The following is a 14,008-nucleotide window of genomic DNA, read 5'->3' on the forward strand; positions in this document are numbered from 1 at the left end:
GCTTTAAATGTCCCAGTGTGTGAACACACACCAGTCACTCCAGGCAGGAGTTAAAAGAGGGGCTGAAAATACAAAATCTGTAATGGATGTCTAGACTTGGAGTCACTTCCAACACCTTAATATTCCTGCCCATGGGTGAGAACAAGGTGGGTATGTCCACTTTCAATTAGCAGCACATTCCTCCACATTTTCTCCTAATTTTTTTTTACTCCACACAAATAAAACTCAACAGCCACTTTACAGATGTTTAATTAGACAATTCCCTTCCTGTTAAAAATTTTACATTGAGTTGTCTCAAAAGGCACAGGAGTGAGACATGACTTTTATAGAGAGGAAAAAAAAAAAGAGTTGGACCACAAGGAGCAAATTAAAGCAATAGTTAAAAAATGAACTGCTAATTCAACCACATCTTCAATGGAAAATTCATATTACAATGCAAACACCAGCATATTTCTTTCTCCTTTGTGAGTTTAACTTGGAACCTCACCACAGCTTTAAAACTGGATGAAAAGCAAAGAGTTTTGGAGTGAGAATTTCTAGCATCTGTTTTGCTGTGGCAGCACTACAAGAAAAAAAGGCCCTTGTATTAAAAGATAGCTGAGGATGTTTGGCTCAGTTTTCTGACCTTGATCTTCATGTTGACACTGAGAAAATCTGATCACTATACCGTAATTTACTTTTTTTTCCTTTGTGCAAACTATAATTCTGCACTTTCCAATTATTTCTGATGTTATTTAAGAGACATTTCCAGGACCTCAGCATGACAGACAGGTCTTGGTTTTTTTTGCTAAAGGTTACAAGATGTACAGTTTGAAAGCTGTCAAATTAAATAATCAGTCCACTGCAGTTACAGGAGGGCCACTAATAGGATCAGAAGGCTGGAACACCTCTGTGCTTGAGCCAGGCTGGGAGAGCTGGGATTGTTCAGCCTGGAGAAGTCCCTAGGGGGAGCTTAGAGCCCCTTCCAGTGCCTGGAGGGGATCCAAGAGAACTGGAGAGGGACTGGGGACAAGGGATGGAGTGATGGAACATGGAACAATGGCGTAAAATGGCAAGAGAGTAGGTTTAGATGGCATATTGGGCAGGAGTTGTTCCCTGGCAGGGTGGGCAGGCCCTGTGCCCAGAGCAGCTGTGGCTGGCCCTGGATCCCTGGCAGTGCCCAAGGCCAGGTTGGACACTGGGGCTTGGAGCAGCCTGGCACAGTGGGAGGTGTCCCTGCCATGGCAGGGGTGGCACCGGATGGGCTTTGAGGTCCCTTCCAACCCAAACCATTCCATGATTCCACGATTTTAAACTGGTGTCTTAGGTTGGAAATGGGGGTGTGTGTTCTATTTCCCATCTGTCAGAGCTGGGGCAGTTCTCTGCTGTTCACTGGGCAGTTTTTTCTTTATCTCTCCCACAGCCAATCCTCCCTCCAGGAGATCTCTTCTGTTCATGGGCCATCAATTATTAATTCTCTTCTGTTCATGGCCAGTGAGTGTCCCTGCATGGCTGAGAAAATTCCATCATCCCATGGGGAGATGTTCTGCCCAGGGGAGGAGCCAAGCATTCCTACCTGGATACAATCTGACCTGGGGAACACCACAGCAGCCTTTGCCCACTGCATTCCCAGAGCAGCAGCTTCCTTCCCCACTGCATTCCCAGAGGGAGCCCAGGCCCATCTCCAGCAGCCCTGGAGCTGCAGAGGAAAACTCCAGCCTTGTCCAGGATCCTGCTCCAGCAGAAGCACAGCTGGCACTGCAGGAGGGCTGAGCCACCATGGAATGGGACTGCTGCCACCACCCTGACCCACAGGGGGTCAGGGCATGTTCTGACTCTGTCGGTTTGTTTGTTTGTTTGTTTGTACTATTGCATTTGTATTTTTAATTTTCCTAGTAAAGAACTGTTATTTCTATTCCCTTATCTTTGCCTGAGGGCCCCTTAATGTCAAATTGATAATAATTTGGAGGGAGAGGGTTTACATTTTCCATTTCAAGGGAGGCTCCTGCCTTCCTTAGCAGACACCTGTCTTTTCAAACCAAGACAATTGGTGATGGAATTCCCCAGCTCCCTTGCCTGGTGCTTGCTTATCCTGAAAGAAAGGCCTGAAGCATTGCCTTGTGGCACAGCAGTGCCATGGCCAGGGCCACCAAGCAAGAATTGTCCCCTTGCACCTCTAAGGAGCTGCTTGGACCCTCAATTGACCTCTGGACCTCCAGTTGCTACAGGAGGATGCAGGAACTCTGAGGGCAATTACTCCAGGGCAGGAATTCGCCCTCTGATTACAAAACATCTGACCCTGTGTACATTTTCAAGATTTTTTTCTCACCAGAAATGGTTAAGAAGTAGCCAGAATACAGTTCATACATAATCAGAGTTGTAATGAGGCGTTAAACATTGTGGAAGATGAGGTACTTGTACCAAGGATTTAATACAGAAGTGGTTCCCTTCACATCACAGACAACTTTGTCCTTGTAGATTGAAGGTTTGCTGACAAATGAGTGCTGAGTCCTGACCCTTGTGATATCAGCAGTAATTTGTCATGTGCTTTCAGTCACAAGGTTTACCACTGGCACGATGTTTTATAGAAAATCAGAGTAGTGTTTTTTCTCTTTGGAATGCATGGTGTGGTTTGATCAGTAAAAATACAAGATTTCATTGTTTTACTGAAGTCTTCTTTGGATTCTTGAGTTTGCCTGCTGCGGTGCCACACTGGGACTGAGTTTTGGCTTTCACAAGAAGCAGAAAAAGAGATGTTATAACAACCCCTGCAGTTAATGGATCTGTCAGAGTCTTTATACTACAGCCTCATTAAGTGCACTTTTAGCTGAAAACAATTGCCCAGTGACAGTGACAAGGAGAACACAAGCAAATAAAAAGTTTTATTTCCTACAGGAGTGGACTAAATAATTGATTTTATATCCAAGTGATCTATGGGAAATGCAATGCCAGTTGTTCCAATACAAATAGGAAAGAATTAATTTCTCCACAAGGAAAATCCGTATTGATCAGCCGAGCCTCATTAACCACTCACAAGTCAGACCATTTAAAGTAAACTTCAGGAAATCACTTTTGTGGCAATTTGTTTCCCTTCCTCAGTGTGAATCAAGCAGAGAAGTAATTTTTTGAAGTGAAGCAAACACTGGTTTGGTGATCCATAATCTCAGCTGGGCTTGTAATTCCAATCAGTTTGGAACAACTCAGGTTCACTGCTCCGCTTCTGCCTGGTCTGGGATTACTCCTAGGGAGATCCTTCTGTGGCTGAGAGAACCATTCAGGATCCCATTTTCTGGGGGAGAATATAAATCAGCTGAGAGCTGATATAAACCATGGATACTGCTGCAAAAGCCTGGCCTAGGTCCCACAGAAGGAGTATGTGGTGACAGGAATCTGCTGAAGGATTCTCCTGAGTTCTCAAGGGTTAAATTTTGGGTGCCCCCACAAGCACATCCTTTCAAGCTGTCCATAAACCAAGGGTGAAGCAACAGGACTGAGTAGGAAACCCTGACATCTCCAATCTGGCCAATTTTTGAGGCTGCAGTAAATGATCTACTTCCAGATTTTTGGTGATTTGCCTTAGAAGAACCCAAAAGATCAGGGCTTCCTAATTTTCCTTGTTTCTTTACCCCTGGATTACCAGAGAGCATGCAAGAGTGTGCTTCTGGGGGCTTTTTTAACATCAGTACAAAGCATGATCCCAGAGTTGTGCAGCACACAGGAAACCAGGTGCCCACATTTAAATTGAAACCTGCCAAATGTCCTGCTTGGGGAACGCTTTTGCAAGTTTCCCAAGGAGAACACTGCAAAGGTAAATCTTGCCCCACCTTGTGGGGTGAGAAAAGTAAGAGACTTTCCTTTTCACATCTCAGTTTGCATGGAAATCAGGCAAAATGACTGAGCCATCTCAGTCCTGTGCAGAGAAACAAAACAGACCATGAGGAGCAGTGTCGGGGCTGGTCTGTGCTGTGAGGATTTGACACCAGCCCATCCCCAAACCCCACCACCAGCCCAAACTGGAGTGACCCCCAGATGGAGTGATTGCCAGGAAATCTGGAGAAGGAGATGAAAATCTGTATAAAAACAGAGAACATGAAATTCTGCACTTGTCATGCTCTGACTTTGACCATAGCTCTTTCCTCATCACATCTCCCTAATGATGTTTGAAAATGGATTTGCTGCCAAACCATTTTTGCTGTAATTTTTTTTTTTTATATTCCTGAGCTGAAAACCAGCATGCATCAACACAGACATTGATACTCTTCTATATACAATTTTTGTTTAATATAATTTGAAGCACAAAATCCTGAAACTCTACAAAATTTTAAATCCTGCTGGCCCCGGCAGACCACAAACTCTCTGCTTGTCTTTCCTAAGAGAAGACTGTTTCAATAGGTCTAAGAAGTTGAAAAGACCATCTGTTGGTCAGCTTTGACACCTGAAAATCACAGGCACTTCTCATATGAATTTTCAAGGTTATTGGACTATGTGCATTGTTGTATTTTCATTGAACCATAAACACTGATAAGGTGATTTCAACAAAAGATCAGTTTTCACCTCGGAGGATGTGGGCTCACGTTTGCCTGTTGCACTGTACTAAAACAAATGTGTTTGTCTGAATTCTTCCAACCAAAGAGCAAAAACATCACTGGGAGCCAGTGAGTTCTGATACAGAGAGAGAGCTGGCTCAGCTTTAGTCCATGTGGCCAAGGAGGCCACTGGCAGCAGGGCTGGGTGAGGAATTGTGTGTCCAGCAGGAGCAGGGCAGGGATTGTCCCTCTGGGCTGGCTCTGAGAGGCCCCTCGAGGGCTGTGTCCAGTTCTGGTCCTGCAGGAGAGACCTGGAGGGGCTGGAGCATGTCCAGGGCAGGGAAGGGAGCTGGGAAGGGGCTGGAGAATTCCTGAGGGAGCTGGGAAGGGGCTGAGCCTGGAGAAAAGGAGGCTCAGGGAAGACCTTGTGGCTCTGCACAGCTCCTGCCAGGAGGGGACAGCTGGGGGGGTCGGGCTCTGCTGCCTGTCTCAGGTAAAAGAATGAGAGGAAATGGCCTCAAGTTGCAGCAGAGGAGGTTCAGATTAGATACGAGAAAAAAAAAATTCTCTACAAGAGAAGTCAGGCATTGAAATGCACTTTTCAGGGAGGTTTGGACTCACTGTCTGTGGGATTGCTCAGGAGGAGTCTGGATGTAGTCCCTGGGGACAGGGTTTGGGGTGATGCTGGTGGGGCTGGGGTGGCACTGGATGATCCTGGAGGGCTCTTCCCACCCTGATGATTCTGGGATTCTGTGATCTCTGCTTGCAGTTTTATTCCTGTGATCTCTCCTTGTAGTTGTGCACACACAGATCTGTGCTGGAAGTCCACGATTAGCTGCAGTGTATTTAATTTGTGCATGTTGGATATAGAGAAAAACTGCACAGAATTGTAAGTGGAGAAATGGAGGCCAGAAAAGTTGTGTCTGTTCTATAGGAGTAAAAGCTGAGCTTAGCTTTTTTTTCCTGTGTGCTGTCATTTCTGTGGTAAATTGTTAGTCCATTTCATTTACAGTATTCCTGAGAAATGCCAATGGGCTATTTCCCTAATCCAGATGCACCAAAAATAAAGCAATATAATATACTTGGAATTTTAATATCAAGGATAAAACCAGCAAAACTTTACAGAGAATCACCACTGTAAACGAGCCATGCTTTATGTGTTTAATTTATCTGCCTAGTACAGAGGCAGCATCTGTTTTCAGTGAGATGCTGCTTTTTTAGAATTTTCTTTCTCGAACTCAGCAGCTGGAATAAATGAAATAGCAGCCAAATTAACAGTTGGAGGGAATGATTCTGCTGGAATGAGGGCATGGAAGGACAGTTGAGGAGGACAGTGGCGGGAGGAGTTGTAAGCTCAGGATGTCCCAGGAATAACTCCCAGGACCCTCCATACACAGCTCCATCTCAGGAAAGTTTCTTGCAGTGCTGCTGATTCCTCTCTTATCACTTTCCACCCACAGAGCTGCAGGAAGCAGAGGAGTGAAGGAGAGGTTGCTCTGAACCCACCACACATCCATGATGTTGGAAAATTCCTGCAGGACACGGGCCACAGTGTTGCAATAGGAATAAACCTGCCCCTCTCCGCTCTGTAACTGGAGAGCCAAACATTTTGGCCTCAAGTCACGTTCTTAAGCTTCTTCCTGGATTCCAGCTTCCAAAATACCAAAGTATAAATTCTCTTCTTTCTTCTTTTGCTCTCCAGCCCTTGGGCTCACCACCTCAACCTGCTCCAGCAGCGGGGAGTGAGGGAGCTGCAGGAGCAGGCAGGGCTGGAGGGAAGGACGGAGCCCCAGGAACCAGCGGGGCAGGACAGGGGTGAGATGAACTTCCCGACTCTCAGCAGCTGCCTGCCAACACCCTCAGGAGGTGCCATCAGGAAGAGGAGCCCCTGGCTGCTGAGGAAGGACCAGGAATAAAAAAAAAAAGGTATTTTGGGCGGGTGCATGGCAGAGTGGGCAGACAGTGAAGGGTTGGCATGGCTGGCCACAAGGAATGGTGGAATGAGTTTAAATTGCCTTTATTCCAGTGAAGAAAATTAACGGAGTTTTTAGTCATCCCAATTAAAGGTCTTACCACACTAGATTGTCCTGGTTAGAAGCAGGGCTCCATCACAACTTGACCAATTAAGGATCTCTGTTTAAATACCTTTTCTAGCCCTGTGTTTTCTCTCAGAGGATCTGAACCTTTCTAACACTTAGGTCCCTCCATGCTGCCAGAGAGAGCTGAGTGGATTTGAGAACAATACCTGGAATATTCTTCATTTCCTTCTCTCCATGGCTGTGTGGCACTGCAGAGCTCTGGTTGCTGGTTTGCACCTTATGGAATGCTATTTTCTTTAACAGTGGCACTGGTATTAAAGTGTAAAATCCCCCTGCTGTCCCCTTCCCCTTTACAATGCTGAATGCAGCACCCACATTAGGAGCCCACCCAGGGAAAGGATCAGCCTGCCAGGAGCTGGAATATTTTGGATGAGAAGCACTACACAAATGCAAGATGATAGTGCTGATAGCATTAACTACCTTGTAGCTCTGTGTTTCAGGCGTTGGAGAGGACTGAATGATTCAGAGACTGTGTTTGCAGTAATAGCTTTGCACAAAGGGGTCACTTAGAGATAAAGTGGCAGTTAATTCAAACCAGAATTTCAGGCTTAGCTTTGCCTTTTTCCCCCCTCTTTGAAGGAAATGAGAGGTGACACAATTGGATTAGCTACACATTTTAGGCTTTTTCAGAAACTGGGATATTATTTGCTGAAAAGATTGTAACAGTTCCAGGCTGATAAATGCAGTACATTGTTTTTGGCATGCATATCAATTCTTAAAACAAATGCTCTTTACCAGAAATTTTGTAGAAGCTCCTTTGGACTCTGGACAGTCTATTAGGTAAATATGGGCTTCGCAGCACTATAGGAAAATGTAGAGTTATACAGAAGCTTTTCAAAGCTTGGCAACACCATCCAGCCCAGCTTCCTTTACTTTATAACAAAGCTCTTGAGATAAGAAGAGTGAGGGAGATAGAGAGGTACTTTGATTGGCAAATGTGTCAGGAACAGAGATACAGAAATGGGAATCTGTGTGAGGCTGTTCCAGAAACCCGAGAGAAGCAAAGGATCCTTTTCTTCTCCAAGAGCACTGGGATGTCTGGGATCACAGGAGGTGAAAGGGATCCAGTCTGCCAAGGAATGTGTGAAAAGCTGCCTTCTAGAAAGTGCCTTTGTTCTGTGTGCACACATTTGCCATCGAGTACCAGCGTGGGGGTACAAATTCAGGTTTTATTTGCACGCAGGTGCCCATCTCAATGCAGATATAGACTGCAATGACTTTAATTTAATTGACCTTCATTTCAGAAACTGCTGGCAGCTCTTCAGAGAGGACCACTTCTCTTTGCTCTTTCCATCATTCAGCTGGTTTCATCTTTGCTCGAGTTCAGTGAAACGTTTTCCTTGCTGTGGAACTCCAGTTAAGGAAGGATTCACCTGCTTTGGAGTCTGCTCCCAGACCCAGAACTGGCAGGACATCTTGTAATGTGCTGCGTCCAAACACTGTCTTGCCAAAGCTGGAACAAAATTGTCTCGCTCAGTTTTGATAGCTCCGGATTCCTGGAGGTTCAACTTATTGGAAATCCAGAGCCCTTTCCATGGCCTGGGCCCGAGGGCCAAGCTCCAGAAGAAAATCAGTGTGGCTCAGTGAGTTCTTCTGCCTTTTTGGGCAGCAAGAAAAGTCACATCAGGGCCCACGGTGTGGCCAGGACCAGGTGTTGCCCTCTTGCTGTCCAAAATCAGCTTATCTCCACCATCCAGGTGGGAATTTTGGGTGTTTTTTGAGACAGACTCACCTGTGTGGCTCTCTGAGTTGTCATCCCCTGCCTCAACTGGCTCAGTAGAATCTTATCCATGATATTCACTGGAAATCTTTTGGCTTTGGTCACAGTAGAGGTTTTTCCTGCTTTGATTCACCTGTGAAAGCACCTCAAACTTCCTGTGTCCAAGCGCAGGGCTGTGTTAAGGGATAGCTCCTGCCAGTCTTCCAAGGTGGCTTTGGGTGATTTTCAGGCCACTGATTGGCAAAGATGAAGAAATCTCCCTGCAGATCTGCTGGGATATATTCAAGGAAGTGATAAAAAACCAAGTGAAGGAAGTTATTGAAAAATACACATAGTGAATGATGGTCTAGATGAGCAATAAAACAAGGCAATATGGGGAAAATGTAAACAAGCCAGGCCTGAAGGGAAACAAAAGAAGTAAAAGTATCTTGCAGAGCACTGAGAAAATCACTCTTGAGACTGGATAAGCAGGGAGAGATCTGAGGGAAGATCAGGAAAGCAAAGTGCAGAGCAGTGTCCTAAGGGTTAACTTCTCTGGAAATGCAGTTGGGCTTATAATACCAACAATTAGAGGAGAAAAAAAAAAAAAAGAAAAAAAAAAAAAAAAAAGTGGTGAACCACATAGCCCAAAGGTGAAGTAAATATGGAAGAAATATTTTGAAGCCTGCCTTAGCCAGCTTTAGGAGATTGCAGTTCCTCCCTGCAATGCAAACACTGTGGACAGGTTTGAAAGGGCTCAGTTTCTCCAGCAGAAAACTCTGCTCCAAGAAGGAGTTAAAAGGAGAGATCCTCCAAGAAGGGATAAATACCACAGCTGGCCTTTGAGGGACAAAAACATCTGAAAAGGTGTATTGGAGCAAGTGGAGGTTGGAGGTAGCTGAGTAAAGAAAACAGTGGAATGAACCCTGAGGAAAAGAATTCCTTTCATTCCAAGCAGTCCAGAGGTATAATTCATTGTCCTGATGAAATCAATTGTCAACAGGCTGCACTCAAGGCACAGAATGGGGGAAGAGACAGAGTGGTTCAAAACAGGGAATGTTGCAGTGGCCAAGGTTTCAGAAGCCAGGGAATACATGGAAAAGTGTGGAGAGTGCAGGCACTCCCTGTGAGTCCATTTTCAGTTATTCAGCTGAGGTATGCTGTGGGGAGCAGAAGAAACACAGGGAAAATGTGAAATTGTGGAATGATTTGGGTTGGAAGGGACCTTAAAGCCCATCCAGTGCCACCCCTGCCATGGCAGGGACACCTCCCACTGTGCCAGGCTGCTCCAAGCCCCAGTGTCCAACCTGGCCTTGGGCACTGCCAGGGATCCAGGGGCAGCCACAGCTGCTCTGGAAATTCCATCCCAGCCCCTGCCCACCCTGCCAGGGAACAATTCCAATATCCCATCTAAACCTATGGTCTTTCAGTCTGAAGCTGTTTAATGCACTGATGAAATTTCTGCTTGAACTCTTACACCATAGAGCCTTGAGGATTTATGGGGTTAAGCAATTGCTTCACATATTCAAAAATTCCTAAATTTAGTGAATGGCAAACCAGTCTGATTTCACCGTCATCCTTTTGGCTTTTTATCAGGCATTATAAAAACTGGATGTATTACAGAAAAAAGTCACTGCAAGTCTGATGTTAAGGTTCATGTGCAGGTGCAATTGCAGATCTGCTAGACATTCTTAGGTTGCAGACAATCTGGAGGAATTATTTAGCAATAATTGGCATGTGGATGCATTGGTTGTAGCTAGAAAAAGGAAGTTATAAAACAAGCTGATTGTTATGTGAACCCTGTTAGCTTTGTCTTAGCCAGGCATTTTGTGGTGCTTGAGGTTAAAAGTGTGGCATTAAAGTGTTATATTTCATGTCAAATATGCATGTGTCAGGACAGAGCATGAAGAGTGTGTTTTGGTGGACTGAATGACATAGTCAGTAAAAGTAGATATGGCACATAAATGCTGAAGTTGGAACAATACTGAGTGCAAAATACAATCATTTGGAAAGAAAAATGCTGGAAAGCAGCTCTGAGGAGAAGTATCTGGGGTCCTGAGGGACAATGAGATGTCCCTGGGCCAGCAGAGTGCAGAAGGCCTGGGGATCATCGGGATGGGCACTGCCAGCAGGTCAGGGGTGACCCTGCCCCTGTGCCCAGCCCTGGAGGCACCTCTGGGTGCTGTGTCCAGCTCTGGCTCCTCAGCACAGCAGGGACAGGAGCTCCTGGAGCTGAGCAAGGGCCTGGAGCATCTCCGTGCCCAGGAAAGGCTGAGGGAGCTGGGGCTGCTCAGCCTGGAGAGGAGCCCCAGTGAGAGGGGCCTCAGCCCTGGCTGTCCCTGTCTGTCCCTGTGTGTTCCTGTGTGTCCCTGTCTGTCTGTCCCAGTGTGTCCCAGTCTGTCCCTGTCTGTCCCAGTCTGTCCCTGTGTGCAGGAGGGCAGAGCAGCCCCAGGCTCTGCTCCAGGCCCAGCAATGGCCCCAGAGCCACGGGCAGGGGCTGAGCCCAGCAATTCCTGCACAGGAGGCACAACTTCTGCCCTGGGCAGTGCCCAGCCCTGAGCAGAGCCCAGAGAGGCTCTGGGCTCTCCTCCCTGGGATATTCCAGAGCCATCTGGACACAGCCCTGTGCTCTGGATTGACCCTGCTCCAGCACGTGTCCCCAGATGTAGCTGTAGTCTGGAGGGTGTGCAGCCTCACAGGCCAGACCGACTGGAACAAATTTGTACTCCCAGAGACCTTTGGACAGCTCTAGTCTTTATTGGGGCCTGTAGGGAGACTGGCTTTTCCTGTCTGTACAGTAACTTTCAGACATATTTTCTGTGGATGATAAAATCAGGAGAATGTGTGGGGGTATATGAGGCCACCTGGGTGCGATTTCCTAATAGCACACGTGGGGTTTTGTTCTGGGGTTGTTTGTGGCTTTGAGTGCTGCTCAGCATCTCAATCCCAATGCATTGGTCTGTAAAGCCCCTAGAGAGCATTTTCAACCATGGGTACCTGTAGTTCAGCATCTAGATCCATGTTTTAAGGCTCTTTCAAGTGGTCTGCTTTTGAGAAATGGAGAATGTTTAATGGCCTTGACACTGACTGACACAGCCTGTGACAATGGAGGGGAATGTGCAACCCTTAGATTCTTAATTAACTGCTCAACTAACTAACTTAATTAACTAACTTAAGGAAACTTAAGAAAAGCAAGTGTCCCATGCTAGAGACACTCAGAGGGACAAAACAGACCCAGCCTCCTCTCCTGGTATCTTGAAGATTGTATTTAACACCACTTTTCAATAGTTGTCCCTGATATAAACATGGTGGAGTTAATTGTCATTAAAGGAGCCTTTTAGTCAGGGCAGTATCTCCCAGTTAAATCTCTCTTTTCTTCACCTGCTGCCATTTGCAAGCCTAAACAGTCCTTGCAAACATTAAAATCAGGAGAGCTCTGATGTGTTTTTCATGCCTTTAATTTTCCCCTTCACATGATGGATGGTGGGATTTATTGTAGCTCAGAGGAACAAACCAGTTGTTATTCAATCTGCCCCAGGCAAGCTGCCCTGGCAACAGCCAAAAATAATAGCCATGGTCCCTGAAAAGATTCTGCTTAGAATTTCTGAAAGAATTCACCTTTGGGGCAGGGAGCAAGCATGGAAAAATGCAGCCCCAAAGGTCAGCATTTTGCAATGCTCATGGCACATGAAAATAGGAGGTTGTGATGGAAACTGTGGTGCAATCCTGGTGACAACGGGTGCAGCCAGCACCCCTGTCCATCTTCCTGTCATGGAGCCATCACTTGCTTCCCCTCTCATATCATGGGTTGGATTTTACTTCCTCTCAAGGCTGAGTTCTGCAGATCAACGATGACAACTCTGCTTTCTGCAAAAACCTGATCTTGAAGCTGAGCCTTTCCAGCCCTGTCTGGACAAATGTTTGCCCTTGGTGTTTGGAAGATCACTTTCCATATCTTCTTTTGCCATGATCTCTGTTGGTGATAGCAAACTTCAGGACAGTCTTTGTACACACACCCTGTACTGAAAACTCTGTGCCCTTCCCTTTATTACCCTCTTTTTGTGCACTTTCTGTGGAGTTCCATGCTCTGTCAACCTCAGGAGTTGTCTGTAGGCTCACTTCTTAATCCTCTTGGATAAAGTTTGGCAAAAGTACACACTTCAGTTCCTTTCATTCAAGCCAGAAGATATTTTTCCAGGAAGACACATTTAAAAATGCACAAAGGTACTCATTTAATTTGCTCTGCCTTTTTACTGCTGTTTCCTGAGAGGCCATCTAGTCTGGCTATCTGAAACCAGTGGCAGTAATGCCACATTTTTGTCCCAAGTAGTCACAGCTCAAAGAAATTCTGTAAAGAAAGTACCAAAAAGGTATTTTTGCAGGGCTCTTATTGGTGCTCATGGAAAGAAGTTTCCAAGTAAAATAAACCATTATTTCTCAAGTTATCCTAAAGCAAAGCTCCGTTAAAATATCCCTGAAGTTTTAAAGGTAAGAAAAAAACTGATCTACTTGCTGGATTCTGATGAGAATTGGGCTTGAATTAGAGAATTAGAGAATTAGAGAATTAGAGAATTAGAGAATTAGAGAATTAGAGAATTAGAGAATTAGAGATTGTGACCCCATGGTTGGAGGATGCAGAGTGGACTTTGCAGATTTACTGATCCAAACAAACTGAAATGTGATTAGGAAATCCCTTCCTACTGCTTGCTGTCCTCCAACGTATGCTACTGAAGATACACAAAATTGAAGATGAAAGTTTCTCTTTGACTGAGGATTGCTCGTTGTGTCACATCAACAGGAGGGATCCAGTGGTTGAGGAGCTGGAGTTTTCCAGCAGTTCCCAGAAGGATTCCTGGTCATCAGGGCAGCTATTAACTAGGGAAATTCACACTTGAGGAGAAATCACAGAACACCCAAGAGAGAGACCACCATGGGTCAAGGGGAGGAAAATGACAGACCAGGCAAAGCTGCCTCTGTTTCTTGTGGTCAGTGGCTCTCACAGCTGGCTGCTTCCAGCCCTGCCTCTCCATCATCCCCTGGAGCAGCTCTTCTAGACCATAACCCTGGGTCATTGCTTGGGCCAGACACCCTGTTTGCAGCTGAGAACAATACTGAGGGTTATGTCTTGCAGACTGTAGTTTTCCATGAGCGTGGATCCAATCCTACGGCAACAAATCCAGCCTCATGTTACAGCTATGACCTGAGGGACCTGGAGAGTTGTCTGCTCTTGGAAGTGCTGCAGGAAGCAGCTTTGCCTGCTGGGAAGCTCCCAGCAGTGTGAGCAGAACATCCCCATGGGGACTTTCATGTGTCCTGCTGGCTCGTGATGTGGCAAACGGAGCATGCACCCACCACAGAGTATCACAAAGCAAAGATACGAGGACCAGTTCCAGGAATCTGAGGTGAATTTTTGCTGCTTTGGACATTTTGACCAGATTGGCGGAGGAGCGGAAATTAAAATCCCTCTTAGATCTGAAGCCCATTGTCATTTTCACTCTGGTGTGGAAGGCCAGCTTGGATTTGAATTCCTGCTTGTGAACCTTCCCCGTCTCTGGGCAAGAAAGAAACCCAGAAGATGCTCATTTCCACAGCCAGGGAGAAGGCAGCCAAATGTGCCTGGGAATGAGTGATTTTTCTAAGGAGGCTGTTTTTCCTCCAGAGCTTTCTGCTACCTGGAAATCCTATTGCTATCTTGGGTGGCAATG

At 46.0% G+C, this 14,008-nt stretch overlaps 1 protein-coding gene across 1 annotated transcript in view; it reads left to right on the top strand.

Moving 5' to 3' along the window:
• The first annotated feature begins 6,349 nt into the window (after nt 1–6,349).
• Nucleotides 6,350–14,008, top strand: part of KCNJ15 (potassium inwardly rectifying channel subfamily J member 15) — a 35,586-nt gene continuing 27,927 nt past the window's right edge. Inside the window, exon 1 of the mRNA XM_053970276.1 lies at nt 6,350–6,431. The gene's annotated coding sequence lies outside the window, so the exon portion shown is untranslated. The remainder of the gene's footprint in view (nt 6,432–14,008) is intronic.

The sequence above is a fragment of the Vidua macroura genome, chromosome 2 (genome assembly GCF_024509145.1).
Source record: "Vidua macroura isolate BioBank_ID:100142 chromosome 2, ASM2450914v1, whole genome shotgun sequence".
Taxonomy (NCBI): domain Eukaryota; kingdom Metazoa; phylum Chordata; class Aves; order Passeriformes; family Viduidae; genus Vidua; species Vidua macroura.